Here is a 27,997-nt window from a genome sequence, read left to right on the forward strand (position 1 = left end):
TCTCAAAGTGGGGTCCGGTGACCCCCAGGGGTCCTTGAGGGAGTTCCAGGGGGTCCACAACTAAATGATGGGTAGTTATAGCCTGGTTCCAGACGAATGTGCCATAGTGCCATTGCAAAAAAAACAAAATGCCCTTGGCAGATTACGTCTGGCCCCTCTCAATAGAGATTGGATTTATCTCCCTCCGAAGTTGTGAGGGACCAATCAGGGCCCAGTATGCAAATGTGGGGCGGGTTTATCACCAGAGGCATTTTTTTATTTGCCCCTTGGAGACATTAGTCTGCCCCTTGGACTACACTAGTGATATTAGTCTGGCCATGCCATAGTTAGGGACCAAATGATGGGCCGTTATGGGTCTGTAACTCTGAGAGTGTACAAATGGAACCAAATGGACTCTAACGGGTCCATTTGGTTCCATTTGTACACTCTTAGGGCAAAAGGTCCAAATAAACATGACAGAGTACGCGGCCAGACACGGCCCGAGGAGCGGACCGTGACATCTATGATCCTATAGTTTACTGAGACATGATTTCACTGTCTCTCTGTATTCTATGATCCTATAGTTTACTGAGACTCTACACTGTCTCTCTGTATTCTATGATCCTATAGTTTACTGAGACACTACACTGTCTCTCTAGTAGGTAAAGGTCCTCTGGCCCAATTCTGCCTATTGATTTGCCCACATTTTAGCATTTCCTTTAGTGTTAATGTTCCATAAATGTTCCTGTTATGTCACTAGCCATCTCCCTCAATGCCTCATGCGAAAATGAAACAGAAAATGGGACATTTGTCTCAGAATAATGTATAGTTAAGACCTTATGTAGATTTTACATTCTCTTTTTTGCATTTGTGGAAATTCACTATAGCATCCAATATGCCAGAATAAACATCCAACCCACAATATTTCAAGTGGGGAACAACAACATTTGTTTACTACACATCTTGAAGATTGTAAAAATGCAAATGTTAGAAAAAATATATCAATAGGGTGCATGGGGGAGGAGTTGTTGTGATCTTGTTTAGGCGAATTTTAACATTTCTTTGTGTTGATTTGGGTTTTTATGCACTAAACATGATGGAACTATGGCATCCTACATATCAATCTATTTGTCATGAAAAGACGAAAATAAAATGGGGTGAATCGTTTCTGTCGGATGTATTATGTATAGTTCAGGAGCTGATTTGAAGATTTTGATTTTAAGTTTTTATTTTTCACAGCCGAAAATCCAGGATGGACACAACATATGGTAAAAAACAAACAAACATATGGACAATAACTGTCTCTGGGAACATCAAAATTCATTAACTAGACACCTTAAGGATTCTAAAAAGGTAGGTTAGAAATATATATCTTTCAGGGGCATGTGACACCCCCCCCCCCCCCTTCCTACCAGACTAGTGGTTCTATAACATTTTCATGTCAAGGACACCCAAATTAATGTGTATTTTGCCGGGTTCTGGACCCCTATCTGAAGAAGATGCTTTGTCAGGGGGACCCCATAGTTGTGTTCAACAGGTTTTTCCCAAAAAATCTTCAAAATGCTTATTTGGACCTTTGGACCGTGTAGAGAGCACATTAACACAGTGAGCTATATAGGGGGGGCGGGCTCTAGGCGTGGTGAGCAGTGATTAATTGGGTATAAATAGAGCTCAGGTGTGAGACAGACTCCAGGTGTCCGTTTGGTTCAGTTCAGATGGAACTCCAGCCCTTCACACTGGCAAGCAGGTAACTAAAGATTATTATTAACCACCAACTTTTAACAGCTTTGTTTAAAATAATTCAGTTTGGAGAACTAGTCTGTTAATTAGTGACATTGAAATGGACAAAGTGAGGCATTGTATTTCATAACAGAGTGAAGGAAAACTCTTTCAATCTACACTCTGTTCCAATGGTTTATAGTGTCATCTAAACCAATGGTTCTTAAACGTTTACATTTCAACTCTGACAGTGTACAACTGGAACCAAATGGGCCTGTTGGGGTCCATTTGATTCCTTTTAGACCAGTGAACCAATGCAAGGGTCCATTTGGTTACAATGTGTACACTATCAGAGTTAGACCAGTAAGGGTCCATTTGGTTACAATTTGGTGATACTTTTTACTTAGTAACATTTTAGCTATTTTTCCACCTCTGGTAATTAGAAGTGTGGATGGGGCTGGCAAAGCTACATCCACAAGGGTGCATACATGTTTTCCTAAATGTGACCATGGTCATGTAGGCCTACACAACTGAACACTTTTTTTTGCCTCTGTCTTTTCAGGATATAAAGTCGAAGAAGAAAATTCACCAGAAGAAGACATAAGGTAGGAACTATGCTGCTTGTTCAGTGAAGAGCTGCTTCATTGCAGTGAAGATTGGTGTTCAAGGTAAGAACTCTTATGCTGCTGCTGCAGTGAAGAGCTGCCTCTATGCAGTGAAGATTGGTGTTCAAGGTAAGAACCATGTTTTTATTCCTTTTGCTGCTGCTAGGGGTTTTGCGTCGCGTTTCATTTGCGCCGCGTCGTTCGCGTAAAAAAGAAAACACACAAAACAAAGGCACAGGCATGGAGCTCCTGGTTTTACTGGAATGGGGTTCGATTCCCTGCTGTGCCCTACTCATTGTGTTGGCGTTTACATTTGAACTCTCACATTGAATTGTTACATGTATTATACAGGCATCATCCTGTCTCAGTATGTATCACTATATAGAGCTTCAACCTTTTAACTAATATTTAAAGATTACTTCAATCTGAATATGAATGTATATGAAGACACTGTATCCAGATGTATACTTATTCACTTCATTTTCAGGTCAGGATACCAATTTTATCCAATTAGGATGGAGAACTAAGACAGGATATATATTAAACAATTGGAAGTGGTGCCACAAAGAAATTAGCAGACAGTATTGGTACTGAAACGCAATAAAAAATTAAGCTGATTAAATGGGTACTCTCTCCTGATTGGCTGAATTTGTCACCTACCTGATATTGTATTTTCTGTTTAATAAAGAGCTGGAGAGACATGGAGACTCCTGTAACTGAACAAAGCTCTATAGTAATGATTACTATCAGAATATGGTGCTTTAACCTTTTAACAAAAAAACTTTTGTTTTAACCCTACTGTACGTTAAAGCTCTATATTCTGATTTTCTGATCTTATCATTGTTATGGTCATTTATACCCATATGAGTCATAGGGAGGTGTGGGGTTCAGAGAGGGGGGGGGGGCTCAGAGAGAGAGAGAGAGAGAGATAAGAACACAGACTATTGCACAATTACTGATTAAAAAACAATGAGTGAGATGTCTGTCTGTGAGAGATGTGTACACACACACACACACACACACACACACACACACACACACACACACACACACACACACACACACACACACACACACACACACACACACACACACACACACACACACACACACACACACACACACACACACACACACACACACACACACACACACAGAGATCAGGTCTTGGGTCTAAATCTCAACTACTGTGCACAGTGGTTTAACTACTGATACTTTCACTTTGATCTGGCTTAACTGTACAGTTGTGGCACTGTAGACACATCTGTATGCTATTTTTTCAATTGATTGTACAGTATTGATAACAACAGTGGTCTCTCACAATCGGTCAGCACATATTTTTTATAACAGAGTACTTTTACTTTGCAGTATTGATACTTTTACTTAAGCAAAACAGTTGAGTACTTGTTCCACCACTGTTGATGTTTTTTTAACATGACTGCCCTGTTTAAAATGATTGAACACAATAACCAGTGTTTATTCAATAATATTCAATCATATAATCAGATAATACTACTACTGAATAATTCCAAAGATTAATTGCTCCCCAGTTTTTTTTTTTTTTTTTTAGCTTTGTTGTTTTTATTATTCTTATTCTGTTGCTATTATATTTATTCCTTGCATTGTTAATTCTAATTTAGAGTTGATGTATTTCTTATTTAAAACAATATATATATAATGTTATTATCAATATTCATTATTATTATTATTATTATTATTATTATTATTATTATTATTATTATCATTGCTGTTATATATTTCGCTAACTTCTTCCCTTTAACTTTTAAATTAGTGAAATGACGTTTGCATTGAAAACAAAGGTATCTATTTTTGGTTCGTGCGCATGTGCGTGCTTGTAAGAGTGTGTGTGTGTGTGTGTGTGTGTGTGTGTGTGTGTGTGTGGGGAAGGGGGGCGGGGCTTGTGTCGTGTTCGTGTCGTGTTTGTGTGTGCACGTCATAGAGTTGTTTGGGTGCGTGCGCATGTGCGTGCGTGTAACAGCGTGTGTGTGTGGGCGGGGGGGGGGGGGCTGTGCTTGCGTACACGCGAGAGGGCATTCCCGGGGATGCCCTCTTGCATGTACGCATGTCTGCTTGTCAGACCAATCACAGCCCTTGCTGTTTTGTCCCGCCCCTTAAATCCACCGCTCCCGCAGGGCTCGGCTTATTTCCCAAGGTTTCCAGCGGATGCTAGGTCGCTCGATACTAGGTCTCTCCGGTCGATGATAGATCACTATTGGAAACTGTTTTACTTGATTTCGGTTCATATATCACTGATCTACTTTAATTTCGTCGTCTTATGTCTGAGGTGAGTAATATTCCTTGATATATACTTTTTTTCCCGCCTTTATTACTTTATTTTTATTTTTTCCCGCCTTTTTTGGACTACATGAACGTTCAGATTTCAAACACAGTTTTTACCCCATGGCCACGGATGTTATAATTATGTACGGGCCCTCAGAAGTAGCCGTATCTTCCGTATTGTTCAATAAAAACGCATATTAATCCGATCGGTGGCCATTTGCTCATAGCTGGCACACTCTATCAGAGTGCAGTACACGTACCAACCGATGGGTAATGCAGTTGAAAGCATACGGCGGACATGCTGAGAAAATGGCCACCGATCGGATTAAAATGCTTTTTATTGAACAATACTGAAGATACGGTTACTTCTGAGGGCTCGAACAGAATTTTCACATCCGTGGCCGTGAGGTGAGAACTTTATATTTGAAATTTGAACGTTTATGTACATGTACGGGCCTTAAATGAATTAAGTGCAAACGCCAGGTTAAGTTTGTTTCAGGCCCCAGGACTCTGTTGGTTTGTTGTCATAAACTTATGTCACAATCGACCTGTCCATAACGATTCATTATACAACGCAGAATGCAGCTTTTAATCAACATTGCATTTGTTATATCTTGTCTGTTAAAATTGAGCTTGTAGATCTGCTAAAACTAACTTTAAGCAGCCTCTGAAACTGGGTTAAAAAAAAACTAGGCTAAGCAGTGCTAACGGCTATAAACGTATGCCTACAACTTCCGCATGGCAGTGACGTTTTAAATGATTACATTATCAACAGTATTGCTATCATGTTTATTTATTTACCAGGGACAGTGCACATTAATCAACATGTTGGTTTTCACATCCGTGTAATGAACCAGAGTTAGCCAGAAGCTAGCTTTCATCTGTAGTCCCTGAGCAGGCTGTTAAAAGTGGTGATATAATTATCCATACAAAAACGGTTGTATTAATACCATACAAGACCAGAATAGACATAGTACAGGAGACAGAACAATTATATTTTAATGTTGGTGGACTTTACTGAGACAAAGGCAAACAACGTGGCTTTGACTGTATTGAGTATAACATGAGTTTAACTCTAGAAGGAGATGCTGTTGTAATTTGACAGCTACAGTAAATAGACATTCATTTGACGCACTGTTTGGTTCAACAAGTGTTTATCTGCACCGAGCATTGTACTGGGGTTGACTAATGTTAGAGGACGCCGTGGCTTTCTCTTGTTTCTCAAGTCTTTCGCTTGTTTCTCTCGCTATACCTGGCAACTGCCATGTCCGCTTATTGTAAAGCGGATGGTTGCGCTTCTTTTGGGGCTTGTTTTGGGGTTGAAAAGGACCGTATGAGAGTAGACGGTACACGGTCGGTCGTACCGTGTCGGTCGCGCATGCGCGCCACTCTCAATTGTATATTAGGATCATCATATTTATGATTATGTGCCCACATTTGCCTCTAAATTGTGGAGAAACTGTCGATGCGGAACCAAACTGTCAAGCAATTGTTTCCGCCCAGACACGTTTCACTGTCACACTGCTGAAAATAGCTGATCTACAAGCTCACAACGCGTCGCGCTATGGTCGCGCTGGTTAAGGTATGTTTTATAATGTAATAATTTATATCATAAAAGTAACTAGTAACTAAAGTTTTCAAATAATTGTAGTGGAGTAAAAGTACAATATTTGCCTCTGAGATGTAGTGGAGTAGAAGTAAAAGTATTGGAAATTGGAAATACTCAAGTAAAGTAGAAATACCTCAAAATTGTATTTAAGTACATCAGCGCTGACCATGTATCACACAGACTATGAAATCATGTCCGTTAGAGCAGTGGTTCCCAAACCTTTTAGCTCGAGACCCAAAATAAATCTTATGTCTCCCCGTGACCCAAACTAGTGAAAATAGCCGATCTACAAGCTCACAAGATGCGACATGTTGCGAGCTTGTAGATCTGCTATTTTCACAAATTCTTAAAAGTACTTTTCCCCCTCTAATCCCCACGTACAAGGAAGGCACAATCCATTTTATTTAGGATAGAGTGATTCAATGTCTTCAGTAGGGCTGTCAATCTTCCTCATATGATTGAATTTTCTGTGGCTATTTTAATCCATTTTTATGACACATTAATACAAATTAAATCAATTGCACAACAGATTTATCAATAAGCTTGTGCAATCTTGTTTTGTCTTCAGTTGCCAAGACATTTGAAATTCCTAGTACCTCAGACTTAAAAGTCTATGATGACTTGAACACTGAAGTTGACGAGGAGGCGTTTCAGTTTTTTATAAAGAAACCAGACCTTGGTGTGTTGGAGATTTGTTCACCCCAAGACCCAAATCCTGAAGGTGAGTTCTGTTGCTTATCAACATGGAGCCTTATAGCCTCATCCATACAGTCCTGGCTAACCTAAAATGTCACACAGGTATATTTTTGTACTTTGAAATGATCTTTGTTTCTATACGCCCAATGTAAATAAAAGAGAGAAAGTGTCTGAGGAAGAACTTTGTTGGTGTGTGGATCCTTCCGTATCTAATGTGAGCTTTTTACATTACACTTGCCACACACATTCCTCTCTTGCTAATCACACTTATGTCAACATTATTGCTAGATTCAGTGAGCCCCTCTGCAAGCAATTCCATTCCAATTTCCTTAAATATACTTGGCCACCAAATGTAGTGGCCTGTAGGGCCAGACTGAGGAACTTGAAGGGGTCCTTGGGGGGGTTCCAGGGGGTCCCCAGCTTGATTGATTGCTAGGAACCAAATCGACCCTTAATGGGTCTTTAACTCAGAGTCTATAGCGGGAACCAAATGGACCCGTAGTGGTCCATTTGGTTCCATTTACACACTCAGACTGATGCCTTGCCATGTAGATTGGGCTCCCAGAGATGAGAATCGTATGAAATGGGGGTCCGCGACCTCATGCAAAACAAACTGGGGGTCCTCAAAATGATAAAGGTTGATAATCACTGCTCAAAAATCTATGTACACATGTTTCTTAATGTTTTGTATCTGTCTCTCTTTCTCACCCATCCACCCCTGTCTCTCTGTCCAATGGTTCCTTGCTGTCTCTCTCATTCTTTCTCTCTCTCTGACTCCTCTCTCTACGCCACTCTCTCTATCAACCCTATCTCCCTGTGTGTATCTTTCTCTCCCACCTCTACCGGGTTCCTCTCATCACGCTGTCCCTCCAGGTACAGACGGCGCGGCCTCCAGCTACCATGTCAAACAGTTGGAGGAGCAGAACGGCAGGCTGAAGGAGGCCTTGGTCAGGTTAGTCAAAATGTGTACATCTGTTTAAAAACAACAGCAGTTGACCCAAATGGTTTCCAATCAGGAATGACTTGACAACAGCATGATAGTCATAATAACCATTATCCACAAAAGCAAGTGGTTTAAAAATAAACCACTTGACTTAAATGATATGTAGGTGTCCTCTGCTGCCTCGGACACACGCACATTGTACTTTTACAATAAGAAGACATAGTCTGGTTATGGCATTGCCTCCCTGTCAAATTGTAAGCAGAGTTGTACCGATACTTGTATCGGAAAAGCTGCCGATACTGCCTAAAATGCTGGCATCTGTATTGGCGAGGATGCCATTCCGATACCACATAGATTACATGATATTTCATTCATATTTTGATTTCTTCAATTGATGTTGCACGACTGTTTTATACTTTTACTTGTACTATTTACCTGAGAGTGTACAAATTATATACTCTTGGAACCCCCTCAAGGAACCCAGATGGTCCCTGAACCCCACTTTGAGAACCACTGTCCTAGATTTGCTTAAATGAGATGCGCAAGTTATGGGGATCGGTAAGGGAAAAAATGGTATCGGTTACATCTCTAATTGTAAGTTGTTAACCCCCCTGTTATGTTCACAGGACGCGTGACCTGTCCTCGTCAGAGAAGCAGGAGCACGTGAAGCTGCAGAAGCAGACGGAGAAGAAGAACGTGGAGCTGGACACTGTGAGGAGCCAGAAGGAGAAACTCCAAGAGGACATGACACTAGCCGAGGCAACTATCGATGAGCTGAAAGAACAGGTACGGACAGTTAGAGCGAATCACTATCATTTTGAAGAGGGGGTACTGTCTTCCCCTGTATAGGATATGAACCACATGCTTAAAATGAAGATCATTTCATCTTTTTCTTTAAAAAGATGACTGCTAATGCTCTTTATCATTAAGACCTGAGGCCGATTCTGCAAATGCCTTCTAAACCAGTAGTTTTTCCAAGATCTTTCAAAAATGTTAAAAAATGGCAGATAAAATCTAAAATGACACAGATCCTTTCCCGTTTTTAAGGGGTAACATGTTCTAGTTTACTATTTCACCATATCTAAACTACTTTAACAATACATTTTACACACTTTAATTATACAATGAACAATCAAACAGCTAAGTATGCAATACACATGAACTTAATTTTATTTAACCACTTAAGCCCTAAAATTCTCACTTACATGCCCAAAATTGCGACGGGACGTTGAATGAAAGTGGTTAAATATTGTATTTGCTGATGCTGATATTGTCAAAAAAATAGAACGTTTAAAAGAACAAAAGCACAGCAAAAGAAACACAATACAAAGTGATGAAAAATTGTAAGAGGCAATCCATTTGGGTTAAACAGGTTTCCTTTGCAGATATGAATGGCATTCTGTAAAATTTGCAGATATTAGTGAATGGGATTGGGTGAAGTGACATTTAAATGGATATGGATAATTGTACGTGACTTTCAAACCATGTGCCTCTTGTAATGATTGTGTGTGTGTGTCACAGGTGGATGCTGCGCTGGGGTCAGAGGAGATGGTGGAGACCCTGACGGAGAGGAACCTGGACCTGGAGGAGAAAGTCCGGGAGCTGAGAGAGACGGTCACTGACCTGGTCAGTGCACCTGTGTTCTTCACCCCGACTTGCATGCAATCAGTGTTTCATAGCCCATTAAGACCTGAGGCCCATTTTACAAACGCCCTCTCAGTGGTTCTCAAACCTTTTCATGTCAAGGAATTGTACACAAATTGTTGTACAAGCTTGCAGCATGGCACGAAGTGACACGTGAGCTTGTAGATCTGCTATTTTCAAAAGATTTGTACCGGTATACATTTTGAAAACTTAAAATGGGACATTCTGCATAAGGAATACTTTTACTTTTGGTATTTTAAAGGAATAGTTTACCCCGAAAATAACTTTCCGTCGCATTCCTAAGCCAATAATTTGATGACCGGCAGCGGTTCCGTATGGAGACACAAAGGAGATTCTTTGTATCTCCATACAGAACCGCTGCCGGTGAGTAATCGATAGAAAACGTAATTTTGGGCGTGACCCCTTACTATCCTTAAGTACATTTTGATGCCACTACTTTTGTAGTTTTGCCCAAGTAAATTTTGAATACCAGACCTTAGCTTGTAACAGTTTTCCTACATTGTAGTATTGATAATTTTACTTAAGTAAAAAGATTTGAGTACTCCTTCCACCACTGCATTTGGCTTTGTTCTACGCCTTACAATGTATATACTACCACACATGACGGTCGGTCCCCTCTTCTGTCCTCCCAACAGGAGGCCATTAATGACATGAACGACGAGCTCCAGGAGAACGGCAGGGAGACTGAGATGGAGCTGAGAGAGCAGCTGGACATGAGCGGGGGTGAAAGGTCTGCGAGGCCCACAAGAGAGTTGATGCTGCCGAGGAGACCATGGCCGATTACCAGCAGACCATCAACAAGTACAGAGAGCTCACTGCCAGCCTGCAGGTGCATAGATCACTACACACATACACGTTGTACTACTATACTTACTTACCGCAACATTTTAGGATGGATTTTCGTTTTAAATGCATTTTTTCCCCCATGAGTTTTTTTGCCGTTTGTAACCCTGAACCTAACTCTAAATCCTAATTCTGACCTGAATCTTTTCCTAATTGTAACCTTGGCTCTAAAAGTCTTTGTTAACAAATTCTCTTGTGGTGTCCAGGAAAATGGCCTTCACAAGGTCAATTTCTACTATACTTATGGGGACACGCGGCCCTCAAGTATATTCATAAACACACACACACACACACACACACACACACACACACACACACACACACACACACACACACACACACACACACACACACACACACAGAGGAATGAGAAGTGAGCTGCTATGATTATCAGTAGGTCGTCAGTAAATGCACATTGCTCACTGCTGTCTGTGTGTGCTTTTCCCTGTGCACCAGGAGACCAACAGAGAGCTGACCAACCAGCAGAATGCCAACGCTGAGCAGGTCCTGCTGCATCCTCCTGCAGAGATGTTTGATTTCAAGATAAAGTTTGCAGAGACCAAAGCTTATGCCAAGGTACGGCTGAGACGAATGTCAGAATGATAGGAATCTGATTGGGAGTTAATGGGGATTTTAATCAATCCAATGACAATAAAAGGTCTAAAGTGACACTTTGGTACCACTACCACAAAACTCAAGCCAAGCCATACTGGAAAGAAATGGATTGGAAAAGGTTGTATCCAGTTTAACTGAGCACTAGGCTTACGTGATCATGATTCTTGTTAATGGCATCAATGGACATTTAGTTTAAAAGTTTTACATTAATAAAAGTTTAAGAAGAGTAATGAATAGTAACCGCTCATATCATAAAATTAGGATAATCATTTCTGGATCCTAAAATTATTACGATATTTATCAATTCCGATTCCTTCATTTTCATGGGTACCTGGCAGTTTGGATATGGTTCCTAATTTCTATACCCAACCGTGACTGTGTGTCTTCCAGGCCATCGAGATGGAACTGAGGAAGATAGAGGTGGGCCAGGCTAACCGCCAGGTGTCCCTCCTCACCGCCTTCATGCCTGAGTCCTTCCTCCGCCATGGAGGAGACCACGACTGTATCCTGGTGCTGCTGCTCATTCCAAGGCTCATCTGCAAGGTGTGTGTGATCTGCAAAAAAACGAAAAAAATAGTCTGACCAATGCCACATGGGTTCGATCCTGATTTTGGAGAGTCCTAGACCACTAATGTTTGACCGATCTTTTGTAAAAAAAAAAGTATTTTAATGTATTTAACAACATAAGCCCTGTTCATACATTTTCAGAAATAGCCTATCTACAAGCTCACAATGTGTCGTGAGCTTGTAGATCGACTATTTTTGTTATTGTTTTGAAAACGTTTGTTAATGTTCACTTAAAATGACATGCCCAAATAGGGACACTCTGTTGAAAGTGGTAAAACATTGGGACACATCGGCAGCCAACCGATGTATCGCTCAGGCTCTGCTTACCACCTGTTCCCAACATGTCCGTGTGTCATTTCCCCTGCAGGCGGAGTTGACCCCCTGCAGGGAACCGCGATGAGGGGATCCCGTGGAGAGCAGCTCAGCTTCGCCTCAGGACTGGTCTACTCCCTGGGCCTGCTGCAGGCCACTCTGCACAAATATGAACCGTGAGTGACTATCGCACATGAGAGACTAAATTGGGAATGTTGTCATTGGAGAATACCCACCATGCTAAAACTTTATAACAAGATTCCAAATAAATTAAAAGATTCTGGTAATGCTCCATGTTGCTATCCAGAACTGAACACCTTTATTCCCAATGTATTGAATATCTTCAATAAAAATTCAGTCCAATGAGAGACAACTTTTCTCGCTCGTATTTCGTTTATAAGTTTTGTCCTTGTAATGTTTCTATCTATCAATGATGAAACATAGATTCATTCAAGTTCATTTATTTAAGACTGGTCGGTGGCAGCACACAGCATACATCAGGTCTCTTGTATATACTAGTATCTGTAAATGTTTGTAGGCGTGGCCTATATATAGCATGGTATGATGGCATGGTACAAAGCATAGATGGTAGTATTTGATGCCATCTAGTGGTCATTATAAATCATATCAACACATCCCCCTTTCTTGAAATGCTAAAAACCACAACAATACATCTGCACATCTCTGCTTAAACTGTTACAATACCATCTTTTCCTTTTTTTTTTTTTTTAAATAAACATGCATAACACATCAATGTCCATCATATTTTTTTTCTTTTTTTTTAAATGCGTGCTCAAATGTGATAAGTGTTTTTTTTTTTTAGTTTTTAGTTTTTTTTTTTGTGCAAAAGGATACAGCTATGTGCTGTTCTTTTAGAGGACCAGTCTATCCGGTGGTTTAGACTGGCGTGTAGACCTTCTTAGTATAGGTGATGAAGGTGGAGGTGCAGCTGGAAGTGGCACACTTGTCACCTCAGCTGGCGATGGTGCTGCTGTTGTGCAAACTTCTTCATCATCAGTTGACTGTTCTTTAAGTGTCTCTGTTGTTTTTAACAAGCTCCGCCTATTCCTTCTCAGGACTTGACCATCTTCTGTTCTGACGGTGTAGGATCTCGGACCCACTTCCTCGAGAATTGTGGCTTTCTTGTTCCAGTTGTTTGAATCTTCAAGTCTCACTGTGTCATGTTGTGACAGTGGCACTAAAAATGTTGACACTTTGTCATAGTTTGCTTTCTGTCTGTTTTGTAGACACTTCTGTTTCTGTCTCACGATGTTATACTTCTTTTGTTTTGCAGTGTAAGGAAGCGTGGTTCGTAGCCTGCGTCCCATCAGAAGCTCAGCAGGAGACATTCCATGTTCTAGTGGTGATGCTCTGTAACTCAGTAGAGCTAGATATGGATCAGAACCACTCTCTCGTGCTTTCTTGAGCAGTTTTTTTACTATGTGCACACCTTTTTCTGCTTTACCATTGGACTGGGCATACAGGGGACTTGAGGTTACATGCTGGAAATCGTATTCTTCTGCAAAGTTCTGGAACTCCTTACAGTTGTAACATGGCCCGTTGTCACTTTGCAAAGTCTGACAAATTCCATGTCTCGCGAAGATAGATTTCATATGTGTAATCACACAAGTAGCTGTCATGCTGGAAAGCAGTGCGATCTCTGGATAATTTGAAAAATAATCTATGACTAGTAGATCATTTTTTCCATCCAAGTGGAACAAGTCAGTTCCCACTTTCTGCCAAGGCACACTAGGTAGTTCTGTGGTTATCATGGGCTGTTTTTGCTGCTTTGTCTGATGTTTCAGACACGTTTCACAGCTCGAGACCATCTTGTCAATGTCTGTGTTGATTCCTGGCCAATAAACTGCTGTTCTGGCTCTTCATTTGCATTTTTCCATTCCGAGGTGCCCCTCATGAAGTCTTTTCAACATTTCTTGTCTCAGTGTCTGAGGAATGACAATTCTGTTCTTTCTGAGTAAAAGTCCATTTATCACACTCAGCTCTGCTCTGATGTTGTAGTATTGTTGACATTCACCTTTTGGCCAGTTCTCTTCCAGATTTTTCATGACCCTCTGTAGTACTGGGTCCTTTTCAGTTTCTGCTGCAATCTTCTTAGATTTTCTGTCTGACACAGGTAATGCTTTTGCAATCATGTTCACATGTATTTGGACATCAATCTCTGTAGAGCTCACTGGTGTGTCACTCAGTGTCGTTGCCCTGGACAGTGCATCAGCCATAACTATGTGTTTACCTGGTGTGTATATCAGCTCGAAATCATAACGTTGCAGCTTCATCATTAGTCTTTGAATGCGTGGTGACATCTCACTGAGGTTTTTCTTTATGATGGATATTAATGGCTTGTGGTCTGTCTCTGCCACAAACTTTGGTAGGCCATACACATAACTGTGGAACTTTTCAAATCCATACACTAGTCCTAAGCACTCCTTTTCGATTTGTGCATAGCGACATTCAGTTATTGTCATTGTTCTTGACGCGTAGGCAACAGGTCTCCAATCTTCTCCATCAGCTTGTAGTAGCACTGCTCCTATTCCATTTTTGGACGAGTCGGTGGAAATCTTTATCCTCTTGGATGGGTCGAAAAACGTCAGCACTGGTTCTGTTGTGAGAATGGTTTTCAGTGTTTTCCACTCCTCTTCATGACTGTCAGTCCACTTAAAGTCACACTTGTGTTGTAACAGCTGTCTGAGGTGCACTGTTTTTGTTGATAAAGTTGGTATGAATTTTCCAATGAAATTGATCATTCCCAGCACTCTCAACACACCTTGCTTATCCTCAGGTCTCGGCATCTCCAGTATAGCTTTCACCTTGCGGATGTCAGGCTCGATACCTGCACTCGAAAGCCTGTCTCCCAGAAAGGTGATTTCTCCCACACCAAACTGACATTTTGCTCTGTTCAGTTTTAGTCCATGCCTTTTGATGTTTTGCAACACTTTGATGAGTCTCTCATTGTGCTGTTCCAGTGTGGATCCCCACACAACTACATCATCCACGTACACCCGTGCCCCTTCTACACCTTCCAATATGTGCTCCATGGTTCTGTGGAACGCTTCAGGTGCAGAGCATATTCCAAAAGGCATTCTCTGGAATGAGTAGCGACCAAACGGTGTATTGAATGTACAGTACTTTGTGCTGTCCTCATGCAGTTTGATCTGCCAAAAGCCCTGTGAAGCATCCAATTTACTGAAGTACTTTGCACCGGCCATTTCACTTGTGATTTCCTCTCTTGTTGGAATCTGATAATGTTCTCTTTTAATGTTTGCATTGAGGTCTTTTGGATCCATGCACACACGTAGATCTCCATTTGGTTTCTTGACACACACCATTGAATTCACCCACTCTGTGGGCTCCTCCACTCTCTTTATAACTCCCAGTGACGTCATTCGGTCGAGCTCTTGCTTCAGCTTTTCTCTGAGCGGTGCTGGAACCCGCCTGGGAGCATGAATGACTGGCTGTGCATCATCTTTTAGTTGGATCTTGTAGGTGTATGGTAAGACACCAAACCCTCGGAATACATCTGTATACTGATCCACTATTGTCTCTACGTTATTCTGTGCATTTGTTTTGATGCTATACATCCTCTTCACTAGACCCAATAGTTCACATGCTTCATCTCCCAACAGTGAGTCATGTCCATCTGGAACTATTACAAACATGAGGTGATGCTCTTTGCCTTTAACTCTCACCTTCAGTCTGCACATTCCTCTTGTGGCGATGGGTTGTCCATTGTAGGCCTTCAGTGGAATTGGATTAGGACGAATATGTGGCTTCACTTTCATGTCCCTGATGTGAAGTTCATTTATCATGTTAGCCTTTGCTCCTGTATCCAGTTTGAAAGCAATAACAGCTCCATTTATGTGCAATGGCTCGGTCCACTTGTCCTGCTCCACTCGATTCACACTTGTCTGTTTCATCTCTTCAGACATGTTGTCCACATCCTGTGTCACCATGCCCACAAAGAAGGAATCACACAGGTCATTTTCCTCCTCCACTGTGTGTACACGTTCTCCTCTGCTTGGTTTCCCCTTGGAAAAGCACTGTTTGGAAAAGTGATTCTGTCCTTGACATTTGTGACACATTTTTCCATATGCTGGGCATTGTTTTGGTGCATGACGCCCACCACATCTTTTGCAATTAAAAGTCTCTGTTTTATTTCGCTGATTGAACTGCCTCGGAACTTTGTTGTGCGTCTTCTGTGACACCATGGCGATTGCTGCGCCATCTTTAGCGTCTCCAGCGAATGTTCTTGCATGCTGCATGGCTAATTCACTGGCGTGGCTTATTTTCACAGCCGATACAAGGGTTAGCTCTGTCTCTCTTAGCAACCTCTCTCTCAGTTTTGAATCTTGTATGCCAAACACAAGCTGATCACGGATCATAGAATCCTGCACAACTCCAAAGTTGCACGTTCTAGCTTTTAGCTTTAAGTCCGTTAGAAACACATCAAAACTTTCAGCTGGCTGTTGCATTCTCGAGCGAAACACATACCGTTCAAAGGTTTCATTCTTCTTTGGTGAACAGTGTTCATCAAACTTCTTGACAACCTCGTCAAACTTGTCTTTGTCTTCCGCGTCGGCGAACACAAATGTGTTGTATACTTCCACGGCTTGTTGTCCCGCGACGGTCAGAAGCAATGCAATCCTCCGTGTATCCGCCTTTGTATCCAGTCCTACAGCCATCAGGTACAGCATGAAACGCTGTTTGAAGGTGCGCCACTCGTAGTCAACATTACCCGTCCAATTCACAGCATCTGGCGGCTTCACACTTTCCATCTTGACGACTCGTGACCCCACTCCTGGTACCATGTAATGTTTCTATCTATCAATGATGAAACATAGATTCATTCAAGTTCATTTATTTAAGACTGGTCGGTGGCAGCACACAGCATACATCGGGTCTCTTGTATATACTAGTATCTGTAAATGTTTGTAGGCGTGGCCTATATATAGCATGGTATGATGGCATGGTACAAAGCATAGATGGTAGTAATGATGCCATCTAGTGGTCATTATAAATCATATCAACACAGTCCTCTGTTAACTACTTTACCGTCATACCGTATGACGAATAGTGAAACTAGCAATTCTACAAGCTCACAACAATCTGCTATTTTTGCTGCAAGGGAAAGTGCAACATTGTATCATATTGGTCCCTGAATCTGAACAAAGCAAACGCACTACTGGTTTGAAAACACACTTAATGCATTACTTTTGAGCGTCCTGTGTATCACAAAAACCTTAACGTTATCGGTCTCTCCACTCTCGCCACTTCTAACATTATCTGTCCTTCCATTGTCATGTCCTCCTCTCATCCAGGGCTATGAGTGGCTGCAGTGTGGAGGTGTTTAAGAGGATGGGCACGCTGTACTCTGAAATGAGCGTCCACAAGCGCTCTCTGGACTACTTCATCGACCTGCTGCACAAAGACCAGCTGGATGAGACCATTCAAGTGGAGCCACTCACCAAGGCCATCAAATACTACCAGGTAACAACAATACAGGACCTCTAGGCTGCCATCTAGCATTTAAAACATGCACACATTTGTGTGTGTGTGTGTGTGTGTGTGTGTGTCTCTCTCCATGAAAAAACTGTGCATGTGCCCGGTCTGCATTAATACGCATTCAACATATTCATGCTTGTTACTTGTCTGTAAGTAACTCACTACTGTTGTGTCCTCCAGCATCTGTACAGCATCCACCTGGCGGAGCACACAGAGGACTGCACCGTGCAGCTGGCTGACCACATCAAGGTATTTCAACGCCTTGTGATTTTATTTTGTCTTTATTTATTTTTTGTTGGTGTTTGCTGGGTTACATGTCGCCTTTCCGATGTTAACGAACCCTATACCTAACCCTAACCGCACGCGGAAGCCACTAGTCGGAGTGGCGAGATGTTTGACCTTTAATGCGGTCACACCCTTGCCCGTTAAAGCCGAAAGCAAGCTACGTACACTGCAACTGTAAAGACAAACGGATCTAACAAAATAAGACTAAGGAGGTTTATTTTGTAATTTGGTGATTTTTTTAAAATTCTGTTGTGATTTGGCACTATAGTCAAATTTAACAAATTGTCTCAAGACCGTTTACATATAGAGCAGAGACCCAACGTTTCCCCCCCTGAGAGAACATTTGGCAACAGTGGCAAGGAAAAAACTCTCCTTTTAACCACTTAAACCCTATACTTAGTTGACTGGATTCCCAAGAACTCTATTCTAGATCCACTCCTGTTTTCGCTCTACACTGAAATACATTGTCATCAAATGTTTGCCCCAGAATAGGGTTCATGTGGTTATTGGGAAGAAACCTTGGGCAGAACCAGGCTCTAGAGGGTGGGCGCCCCTGAGATACAGGGGAATGGAGAGAGAGAATAAGTGCCTGGTGTGCATGGATTCAAGTTCTCGCCACGACTGATTTCAGTCATTTGTATTCCATAGAAGCCAGCATGTCTTCTATGGCATCATGTTGCGCACCTATGCTCTCAATGCGCCTGCGACTGTTTCACAAATCACACATTACGACTTGGTCATACAAACCTTTTTCAGTCGTGAGATTGTATTTTGCTTTAATCCATGGGTGTGTCTCAGTTCATCCAGAGTGGCCTGGACTGTGTGGCAGTGGAGTCGGCTCGCCTGCGGGCCTTCCTGACCGCCGGTCAGGAGAGCTCCAGCCTCTGCATCCTGCCGAAGGACCTGGACACCTCCTGCTCCGACATCAGACAGTTCTGCAAGAAGATCCGTCGCCGCATGCCCGGAACGGACGTGATGGGAGCACCCGCCGCTGTCATGTTTGGACCACAGGTACACATACACCCATTCTACTGTCTGTACGGGTCAGTGATTCTCAAACCTTTGAATTTCAAGGACCCCCCCCCCCCCCCCCTAATTTTTATGTGCACTAGGCCACAGACCCCCATTTGATGCAATTCATCTCTGGGGTCAATTCTAGATCTCTGGGAACCCCAATCTACCCTGTAAAATATTTTTTCAATTAAACAAAAAGCTACTTTTTGATATAATCTTTCACTGATATATTTTTCACAATGACCATTCCACATACAGGTAAATGTTGTTTGACAACTTCTCTTAGAGTGTTTGCCCCTGACAACCGGGAATGTATTTCTTTATGTACTTTTACAGTTAATAACAGGATTCCCACGGTCATGAATTTCCTGGATATATTTTGAAATGAGAAAAACTGTCTGCCAGGCCTGGAAAATGTTTGGAATTCATCAAATGTTTTGGAAGATGTTTGGATATACATAGTTTTTGGCTATTGATTTTGTTCATAAAAAACATGTCTAACATTTCATGAAATATGTAACATGGTAAAATGCAGTGCTGCGTGAGAGCTGCCTATTATACAGAACATCACGTAACAAAAATAATACATCTACAAGCTAAGAACAAACGTTGTTAGCTTGTAGATCTGTTCTGTCATGTGACGCCTTTGCTCGAGGTCTGTCTTGGGGCATTGATGGAGTAAGAGCCTCATTATTGCCACCATACAATTGATATAGGCCTGGAAATAGGGTGAAAAAGTGATGGAAAAGTTTTGAAAATGACCAGGTAAAAATGTGTGGGAACCCTGACCAGTGCTTTAAAATATTACTGTCTATCCCTGAGTTTCCCCTCCCATTTTTAGACGCTCCGCTCTGAGACGCTCCGCTCTGAGACGCTCCGCTCTGAGACTGCTCCGCTCTGAGACGCTCCGCTCTGAGACGCTCCGCTCTGAGACGCTCCGCTCCGCTCTGAGACTGCTCTGCTCTGAGACTAATCTGCTCTGAGACGCTCTGCTCTGAGACGCTCCGCTCTGAGACGCTCCGCTCTGCTCTGAGACGCTCTGCTCCGCTCCGCTCCGCTCTGAGATGCTCCGTTCTGAGACGCTCTGCTCCGCTCTGCTCTGAGACGCTCTGAGACGCTCCGCTCTGAGACGCTCCGCTCTGAGACGCTCTGAGACGCTCCGCTCTGAGATGCTCCGCTCTGCTCCGCTCCGCTCTGAGATGCTCTGCTCCGCTCCGCTCCGCTCTGAGACGCTCTGCTCCGCTCCGCTCTGAGACGCTCTGCTCCGCTCCGCTCTGAGACGCTCTGCTCTGAGACGCTCTGAGACGCTCTGCTCCGAGACGCTCCGCTCTGAGATGCTCCGCTCTGCTCCGCTCCGCTCTGAGACGCTCTGCTCCGCTCCGCTCTGAGACGCTCTGCTCCGCTCCGCTCTGAGACGCTCTGCTCTGAGACGCTCTGAGATGCTCCGCTCTGCTCCGCTCCGCTCTGAGACGCTCTGCTCCGCTCCGCTCTCAGACGCTCCGCTCTGCTCTGAGATGCTCCGCTCTGCTCTGAGACGCTCTGCTCCGCTCCGCTCTGAGACGCTCTGCTCTGAGACGCTCTGCTCCGCTCCGCTCTGCTCCGCTCCGCTCTGAGACGCTCTGCTCCGCTCCGCTCTGAGACGCTCCGCTCTGAGACGCTCCGCTCCGCTCTGCTCTGAGACGCTCTGCTCCGAGACGCTCCGCTCTGAGACTGTTCCGCTCTGAGGCGCTCTGCTCTGAGACGCTCTGCTCCGCTCCGCTCTGAGACGCTCTGAGATGCTCCGCTCTGCTCTGAGACGCTCTGAGATGCTCCGCTCCGCTCTGAGACGCTCTGAGATGCTCCGCTCTGCTCTGAGACGCTCTGAGATGCTCCGCTCCGCTCTGAGACGCTCTGCTCCGCTCCGCTCTGAGACGCTCTGCTCTGAGACGCTCTGAGATGCTCCGCTCTGCTCCGCTCCGCTCTGAGACGCTCTGCTCCGCTCCGCTCTCAGACGCTCCGCTCTGCTCTGAGATGCTCTGCTCCGAGACGCTCCGCTCTGAGACTGCTCCGCTCTGAGACGCTCTGCTCCGAGACGCTCCGCTCTGAGATGCTCCGCTCTGCTCCACTCCGCTCTGAGACGCTCCGCTCTGAGACTGTTCCGCTCTGAGGCGCTCTGCTCCGCTCCGCTCTGAGACGCTCTGAGATGCTCCGCTCCGCTCTGAGACGCTCTGCTCTGAGACGCTCTGAGATGCTCCGCTCCGCTCTGAGACGCTCCGCTCTCAGACGCTCCGCTCTGCTCCGAGACGCTCCGCTCTGAGACGCTCTGCTCTGCTCCGCTCTGCTCCGCTCTGCTCTGAGATGCTCCGCTCTGAGACGCTCTGCTCCGCTCCGCTCTGAGACGCTCTGAGACGCTCTGCTCCGCTCCGCTCTGAGATGCTCCGCTCTGAGACGCTCCGCTCTGCTCCGCTCCGCTCTGAGACGCTCCGCTCTGAGACGCTCTGCTCCGCTCCGCTCTGAGATGCTCCGCTCCGCTCCGCTCTGAGACGTTCTGCTCCGCTCCGCTCTGAGACGCTCTGCTCTGAGACGCTCTGCTCCGCTCCGCTCTGAGATGCTCCGCTCCGCTCCGCTCTGAGACGTTCTGCTCCGCTCCGCTCTGAGACGCTCTGAGACGCTCTGCTCTGAGACGCTCTGAGATGCTCCGCTCCGCTCTGAGACGCTCTGCTCCGCTCCGCTCTCAGACGCTCCGCTCTGCTCTGAGATGCTCTGCTCCGAGACGCTCCGCTCTGAGACTGCTCCGCTCTGAGACGCTCTGCTCTGCTCCGCTCTGCTCTGAGATGCTCCGCTCTGAGACGCTCTGCTCCGCTCCGCTCTGAGACGCTCTGAGACGCTCTGCTCCGCTCCGCTCTGAGATGCTCCGCTCTGAGATGCTCCGCTCTGAGACGCTCCGCTCTGAGACGCTCCGCTCTGAGACGCTCCGCTCTGAGACGCTCTGCTCCGCTCCGCTCTGAGACACTCTGCTCTGAGACGCTCTGCTCCGCTCCGCTCTGAGATGCTCCGCTCCGCTCCGCTCTGAGACGCTCTGCTCCGCTCCGCTCTGAGACGCTCCGCTCTGAGACTTTCTGCTCTGAGACGCTCTGCTCCGCTCCGCTCTGAGACGCTCCGCTCTGAGACACTCTGCTCTGAGACGCTCTGCTCCGCTCCGCTCTGAGATGCTCCGCTCTGAGACGCTCTGCTCCGCTCCGCTCTGAGACGCTCCGCTCTGAGACTGCTCCGCTCTGAGACGCTCTGAGACGCTCCGCTCTGAGACGCTCCGCTCTGAGACGCTCTGCTCTGAGACGCTCCGCTCTGAGACGCTCTGCTCTGAGACGCTCTGCTCTGAGACTGCTCCGCTCTGAGACGCTCTGCTCTGAGACGCTCCGCTCTGAGACTGCTCCGCTCTGAGACGCTCCGCTCCGCTCTGCTCTGAGACGCTCTGCTCCGCTCCGCTCTGCTCCGCTCCGCTCTGAGACGCTCTGCTCTGAGACGCTCTGAAATGCTCCGCTCTGCTCCGCTCTGAGACGCTCCGCTCTCAGACGCTCCGCTTTGCTCTGAGATGCTCCGCTCTGCTCTGAGACGCTCTGCTCCGCTCCGCTCTCAGACGCTCCGCTTTGCTCTGAGATGCTCCGCTCTGCTCTGAGACGCTCCGCTCTCAGACGCTCCGCTTTGCTCTGAGATGCTCCGCTCTGCTCTGAGACGCTCCGCTCTGAGACGCTCTGCTCTGAGACGCTCTGCTCCGCTCCGCTCTGAGACGCTCTGCTCCGCTCCACTCTGAGACGCTCTGCTCTGAGACTGCTCTGCTCTGAGACGCTCCGCTCTGAGACGCTCCGCTCTGCTCTGAGACGCTCTGCTCCGCTCCACTCTGAGACGCTCTGCTCCGCTCCGCTCTGAGACGCTCCGCTCTGAGACACTCTGCTCTGAGACGCTCTGCTCCGCTCCGCTCTGAGATGCTCCGCTCTGAGACGCTCTGCTCCGCTCCGCTCTGAGACGCTCCGCTCTGAGACTGCTCCGCTCTGAGACGCTCTGAGACGCTCCGCTCTGACGCTCCGCTCTGAGACGCTCCGCTCTGAGACGCTCCGCTCTGAGACGCTCTGCTCTGAGACGCTCCGCTCTGAGACGCTCCGCTCTGAGACGCTCTGCTCTGAGACTGCTCCGCTCTTAGACGCTCTGCTCTGAGACGCTCCGCTCTGAGACTGCTCCGCTCTGAGACGCTCCGCTCTGCTCTGCTCTGAGACGCTCTGCTCCGCTCCACTCTGCTCCGCTCCGCTCTGAGACGCTCTGCTCTGAGACGCTCTGAGATGCTCCGCTCTGCTCCGCTCTGAGACGCTCCGCTCTCAGACGCTCCGCTTTGCTCTGAGATGCTCCGCTCTGCTCTGCTCCGCTCTGAGACGCTCCGCTCTCAGACGCTCCGCTTTGCTCTGAGATGCTCCGCTCTGCTCTGAGACGCTCCGCTCCGCTCTCAGACGCTCCGCTTTGCTCTGAGATGCTCCGCTCTGCTCTGAGACGCTCCGCTCTGAGACGCTCTGCTCTGAGACGCTCTGCTCCGCTCCGCTCTGAGACGCTCTGCTCCGCTCCACTCTGAGACGCTCTGCTCTGAGACTGCTCTGCTCTGAGACGCTCCGCTCTGAGTTGTCCGCTCTGCTCTGAGACACTCTGCTCCGCTCCACTCTGAGACGCTCCGCTCTGAGACGCTCCGCTCTGAGACGCTCTGCTCCGCTCTGCTCCGCTCCGCTCTGAGACGCTCTGCTCCGCTCCGCTCTGAGACGCTCCGCTCTGAGACGCTCTGAGACGCTCTGTTCCGCTCCGCTCTGAGACGCTCTGCTCTGAGACGCTCCGCTCCGCTCTGCTCTGAGACGCTCTGCTCCGCTCCGCTCTGAGACGCTCCGCTCTGAGACTTTCTGCTCTGAGACGCTCTGCTCCGCTCCGCTCTGAGACGCTCCGCTCTGAGACGCTCTGCTCTGAGACGCTCCGCTCTGAGACGCTCTGCTCTGAGACGCTCTGCTCTGCTCTGCTCCGCTCTGCTCTGCTCCGCTCTGAGACGCTCTGCTCCGCTCCGCTCTGCTCCGCTCCGCTCTGAGACGCTCCAATCTGAGACTTTCTGCTCTGAGACGCTCTGCTCTGCTCCGCTCCGCTCTGAGACGCTCCGCTCTGAGACGCTCTGCTCCGCTCCGCTCTGAGATGCTCCGCTCCGCTCTGAGACGCTCTGCTCCGCTCCGCTCTGAGACGCTCTGCTCTGAGACGCTCTGCTCCGCTCCGCTCTGAGACGCTCCGCTCTGAGACGCTCCGCTCTGAGACGCTCTGCTCTGAGACTGCTCCGCTCTGAGACGCTCTGCTCTGCTCCGCTCTGAGACGCTCCGCTCTGAGACGCTCTGCTCTGCTCCGCTCTGAGACGCTCTGCTCCGCTCTGAGACGCTCTGAGACGCTCCGCTCTGAGACGCTCCGCTCCGCTCTGAGACTGCTCCGCTCTGAGACGCTCTGCTCTGAGACGCTCCGCTCTGAGACGCTCCGCTCTGCTCTGAGACGCTCTGCTCTGAGACGCTCTGCTCCGCTCTGAGACGCTCCGCTCCGCTCTGAGATGCTCCGCTCTGAGACGCTCCGCTCCGCTCTGAGACGCTCCACTCTGAGACGCTCTGCTCCGTTCCGCTCTGAGATGCTCCGGTCCGCTCTGAGACGCTCCGCTCTGAGACGCTCTGAGACGCTCCGCTCTGAGACGCTCCGCTCTGAGACGCTCTGAGACGCTCCGCTCTGAGACGCTCCGCTCTGAGACGCTCCGCTCTGAGACGCTCTGCTCTGAGACGCTCTGCTCCGCTCCGCTCTGAGACGCTCCGCTCTGAGACGCTCTGCTCTGAGACGCTCTGCTCTGAGACGCTCCGCTCTGAGAGTGCTCCGTTCTGAGACGCTCTGCTCCGCTCCGCTCTGAGAGTGCTCCGCTCTGAGACGCTCTGCTCTGCTCCGCTCTGAGGCGCTCCGCTCTGAGACGCTCCGCTCTGAGACGCTCTGCTCTGCTCCGCTCTGAGACGCTCTGCTCCGCTCTGAGACGCTCTGCTCCGCTCTGAGACGCTCTGAGACGCTCCGCTCTGAGACGCTCCGCTCCGCTCTGAGACTGCTCCGCTCTGAGACGCTCTGCTCTGAGACGCTCCGCTCTGAGACGCTCCGCTCTGCTCTGAGACGCTCTGCTCTGAGACGCTCTGCTCCGCTCTGAGACGCTCCGCTACGCTCTGAGATGCTCCACTCTGAGACGCTCCGCTCCGCTCTGAGACGCTCCGCTCCGCTCTGAGATGCTCCACTCTGAGACGCTCTGCTCCGTTCCGCTCTGAGATGCTCCGCTCCGCTCTGAGACGCTCTGCTCCGCTCCGCTCTGAGACGCTCCGCTCTGCTCCGCTCCGCTCTGAGACGCTCCGCTCTGAGACTTTCTGCTCTGAGACGCTCTGCTCTGCTCCGCTCCGCTCTGAGACGCTCCGCTCTGAGACACTCTGCTCTGAGACGCTCTGCTCCGCTCCGCTCTGAGATGCTCCGCTCCGCTCTGAGACGCTCTGCTCCGCTCCGCTCTGAGACGCTCTGCTCTGAGACGCTCTGCTCCGCTCCGCTCTGAGACGCTCCGCTCTGAGACTTCCGCTCTGAGACGCTCTGCTCTGAGACTGCTCCGCTCTGAGACGCTCTGAGACGCTCTGCTCCGCTCCGCTCTGAGACGCTCCGCTCCGCTCTGAGATGCTCCACTCTGAGACGCTCTGCTCCGTTCCGCTCTGAGATGCTCCGCTCCGCTCTGAGACGCTCTGCTCCGCTCCGCTCTGCTCCGCTCCGCTCTGAGACGCTCCGCTCTGAGACTTTCTGCTCTGAGACGCTCTGCTCTGCTCCGCTCTGAGACGCTCCGCTCTGAGACACTCTGCTCTGAGACGCTCTGCTCCGCTCCGCTCTGAGATGCTCCGCTCCGCTCTGAGACGCTCTGCTCCGCTCCGCTCCGCTCCGCTCTGAGACGCTCTGCTCTGAGACGCTCTGCTCCGCTCCACTCTGAGACGCTCCGCTCTGAGACGCTCTGCTCTGAGACTGCTCCGCTCTGAGACGCTCTGCTCCGCTCTGCTCTGAGACGCTCTGCTCTGAGACGCTCTGCTCCGCTCTGAGACGCTCCGCTCCGCTCTGAGATGCTCCGCTCTGAGACGCTCCGCTCCGCTCTGAGACGCTCCGCTCCGCTCTGAGATGCTCCACTCTGAGACGCTCTGCTCCGTTCCGCTCTGAGATGCTCCGCTCCGCTCTGAGACGCTCTGCTCCGCTCCGCTCTGAGACGCTCCGCTCTGAGACGCTCCGCTCTGAGACTTTCTGCTCTGAGACGCTCTGCTCTGCTCTGAGACGCTCCGCTCTGAGACGCTCTGCTCTGAGACGCTCTGCTCTGAGACGCTCCGCTCTGAGACGCTCTGCTCCGCTCCGCTCTGAGACGCTCCGCTCCGCTCTGCTCCGCTCCGCTCCGCTCCGCTCTGAGACTCTCCGCTCTGAGACGCTCTGCTCCGCTCCGCTCTGAGATGCTCCGCTCTGAAACGCTCTGCTCCGCTCCGCTCTGAGACGCTCCGCTCTGAGACTGCTCCGCTCTGAGACGCTCTGAGACGCTCCGCTCTGAGACGCTCCGCTCTGAGACGCTCCGCTCTGAGACGCTCCGCTCTGAGACGCTCTGCTCTGAGACGCTCTGCTCTGAGACGCTCCGCTCTGAGACTGCTCCGCTCTGAGACGCTCCGCTCCGCTCTGCTCTGAGACGCTCTGCTCCGCTCCGCTCTGCTCCGCTCCGCTCTGAGACGCTCTGCTCTGAGACGCTCTGAGATGCTCCGCTCTGCTCCGCTCTGAGACGCTCCGCTCTCAGACGCTCCGCTTTGCTCTGAGATGCTCCGCTCTGCTCTGAGACGCTCTGCTCCGCTCCGCTCTCAGACGCTCCGCTTTGCTCTGAGATGCTCCGCTCTGCTCTGAGACGCTCCGCTCTGCTCTCAGACGCTCCGCTTTGCTCTGAGATGCTCCGCTCTGCTCTGAGACGCTCCGCTCTGAGACGCTCTGCTCTGAGACGCTCTGCTCCGCTCCGCTCTGAGACGCTCTGCTCCGCTCCACTCTGAGACGCTCTGCTCTGAGACTGCTCTGCTCTGAGACGCTCTGAGACGCTCCGCTCTGCTCTGAGACGCTCTGCTCCGCTCCACTCTGAGACGCTCTGCTCCGCTCCGAGACGCTCCGCTCTGAGACACTCTGCTCTGAGACGCTCTGCTCCGCTCCGCTCTGAGATGCTCCGCTCTGAGACGCTCTGCTCCGCTCCGCTCTGAGACGCTCCGCTCTGAGACTGCTCCGCTCTGAGACGCTCTGAGACGCTCCGCTCTGACGCTCCGCTCTGAGACGCTCCGCTCTGAGACGCTCTGCTCTGAGACGCTCCGCTCTGAGACGCTCCGCTCTGAGACGCTCTGCTCTGAGACTGCTCCGCTCTTAGACGCTCTGCTCTGAGACGCTCCGCTTTGAGACTGCTCCGCTCTGAGACGCTCCGCTCCGCTCTGCTCTGAGACGCTCTGCTCCGCTCCGCTCTGCTCCGCTCCGCTCTGAGACGCTCTGCTCTGAGACGCTCTGAGATGCTCCGCTCTGCTCCGCTCTGAGACGCTCCGCTCTCAGACGCTCCGCTTTGCTCTGAGATGCTCCGCTCTGCTCTGAGACGCTCTGCTCCGCTCCGCTCTCAGACGCTCCGCTTTGCTCTGAGATGCTCCGCTCTGCTCTGAGACGCTCCGCTCCGCTCTCAGACGCTCCGCTTTGCTCTGAGATGCTCCGCTCTGCTCTGAGACGCTCCGCTCTGAGACGCTCTGCTCCGCTCCGCTCTGAGACGCTCTGCTCCGCTCCACTCTGAGACGCTCTGCTCTGAGACTGCTCTGCTCTGAGACGCTCCGCTCTGAGACGCTCCGCTCTGCTCTGAGACACTCTGCTCCGCTCCACTCTGAGACGCTCCGCTCTGAGACGCTCCGCTCTGAGACGCACTGCTCCGCTCCGCTCTGAGACGCTCCGCTCTGAGACGCTCTGCTCCGCTCTGTTCCGCTCCGCTCTGAGACGCTCTGCTCTGAGACGCTCCGCTCCGCTCTGCTCTGAGACGCTCTGCTCCGCTCCGCTCTGAGACGCTCTGCTCCGCTCCGCTCTGAGACGCTCCGCTCTGAGACTTTCTGCTCTGAGACGCTCTGCTCCGCTCCGCTCTGAGACGCTCCGCTCTGAGACGCTCTGCTCTGAGACGCTCCGCTCTGAGACGCTCTGCTCTGAGACGCTCTGCTCTGCTCTGCTCCGCTCTGCTCTGCTCCGCTCCGCTCTGCTCCG

The 27,997-nt window shown here is 48.6% G+C and overlaps 1 pseudogene across 1 annotated transcript in view; it reads left to right on the plus strand.

Annotated features, from left to right (window-relative positions):
- Positions 1–6,956: 6,956 nt before the first annotated feature.
- LOC311034012 (dynactin subunit 1-like) overlaps positions 6,957–27,997 on the plus strand; it is a 128,190-nt pseudogene continuing 107,149 nt past the window's right edge. The window contains exons 1-11 of the transcript in view: positions 6,957–7,011; positions 7,783–7,861; positions 8,479–8,638; positions 9,374–9,478; positions 10,153–10,346; positions 10,817–10,936; positions 11,366–11,522; positions 11,910–12,030; positions 17,188–17,356; positions 17,552–17,620; positions 18,455–18,667. The product of the transcript in view is annotated as a dynactin subunit 1-like (transcript). The remainder of the gene's footprint in view (positions 7,012–7,782; positions 7,862–8,478; positions 8,639–9,373; positions 9,479–10,152; positions 10,347–10,816; positions 10,937–11,365; positions 11,523–11,909; positions 12,031–17,187; positions 17,357–17,551; positions 17,621–18,454; positions 18,668–27,997) is intronic.

The sequence above is a fragment of the Gymnoscopelus microlampas genome, assembly GCF_963454915.1.
Source record: "Gymnoscopelus microlampas genome assembly, chromosome: 18".
NCBI classification, from domain to species: Eukaryota; Metazoa; Chordata; class Actinopteri; order Myctophiformes; family Myctophidae; genus Gymnoscopelus; species Gymnoscopelus microlampas.